We start from the raw sequence: 1,812 nt of genomic DNA on the forward strand, positions 1-1,812 counted from the left end.
TCTAGTTAAAGTATTCATCCAGGGTAGATGGCTTAACAATCAACTCTATGGAACAATAAAAACAATATATGCACAATGTACTTTTGGGTTTAATCTGCTTTTAAATGCAATTGCAATCCAATATTAAGATAAATAGAAAAGAGAAAATAATTAACAGAGAGAAGGCACAGGAAGTAGGGGTTGGGGAAGAAAAGACACTAGAATTAAGAGAAGTTGGGGATTGAATTCATACATGTTAAATGCAGAATAATGTAAGGCAGTTGCATTATATTTTCTCTATCCCTTTCTTCAGTCTAGACAATTAATAAAACAATAAATCAATCTGGGCTTTGAGGGAGAACTGGAGAAATGTCAAGGTTGTATATTCTTTCTTCTGGTTTGAAAGTGGTATCAGACTAGAATTATATCTATCAGCCCCCACTAAATATAGCTATGGGAAATAAGATTTAGTGTTCCCTTAACCAGAATGCTTTTGTTTAAACCCCAAGTGTTCTGGCCAGAAACCCCAAGGGTCTTCCCCTCCCAGACTGGCTCTTTGGAGAAGGTAAACTAGATCATCTTTTGCCTCAATTCTTAACCTAGTCTTTAATCACTGAATGGGTGTTGCCTATGACAACTTGAGAATTTGGGAAATATCTTAGCTTAAAAAGGTCAAGGTCTATCACTGCATCTAGGCCATCACCAGTCATCCTGACCTTTGTCTTGCCACTGGTCTTAAAATGACTCTGGAGGAGAGAATGAGGCTGATTCTCTGCACAGTACTGCCTCACTTAATTCCAATTTACTTGCAAGTCAAGACATCATCCTCCTGATGTCATTGGTCCTCTTCAAGAACAAAGGACAAAGAACAACACTCCTACCTCAAATGGGTTTCTTTTAAACCCTGTGCAGATGCATGTTCCCACAGGATGAGATCTCAATCTTTACGTTAATAAAGAGTATTTGAATAAAAGTAGGCAGGTAGATGGCACAGGGAATAGGGTCAGACATGAAGTCAGGAAAACTAATCTTCCAGAATTCAAATCTGATTTCAGACACTAGCGGCACAACCCTGGTCAAGTCCCTTAATCTGTTTGCCTCAATTTCCTCATCTGTAAATTGAGTTGGAAAAGGAAATGGCAAATCTCTCCAGTAGCTTTGCCAAGAAAGCATCAAATGGAATCACGAAGAGATGGGAACGAATGAAATGAACAACAACAACAACAAATTTAACAAAATGGTGATATTTAGTTGGGAGAAGAGAAAACTTAATATTGAGGAAAATACTGGATTAGATACTTGAGTTAATAGCATTAGAAAATTGGATAAAAAAGGTAAGAATGATTCAATTGGCTCCACAGGACAAAATTATGACCAAAACTATTTTTATCTTAATGAAAAACTTCCCAATAGTTAGATTTGTTTTGATATAAAGAACTATCTTACAGGAGGCATAAGTTCTTCATCACTGGAAGTCTTCACTCAGAGGTTAAAAGACAACTGGATGAACTCATAATTGGAATCAATATCCAATGGGTACATATGATTCCATTTAGAAACACAAACTCCTTAAAGTTGGAAGGAATTCAATAATTACCCAGGGTCATCTATTCAAAGATCCTTTCTGATACCTGAATCCCCTCTAGGACATTCTATTCAACCAAAAGGGAAAATGACAATCACTGGGGGTGCCATGGGAAATCATGAATGACAGGACATGAACATACTGTTGCTAAAGTTATGAAATGATCCAACCATTCTGGAAAACAATTTGAAACTATATCCACCACTCACTTACTGATCTTACTGACTTCTTTTAAGTTCCAACTAAAA

Source organism: Macrotis lagotis, chromosome 5 (assembly GCF_037893015.1).
Source record: "Macrotis lagotis isolate mMagLag1 chromosome 5, bilby.v1.9.chrom.fasta, whole genome shotgun sequence".
Classification (NCBI taxonomy): domain Eukaryota; kingdom Metazoa; phylum Chordata; class Mammalia; order Peramelemorphia; family Peramelidae; genus Macrotis; species Macrotis lagotis.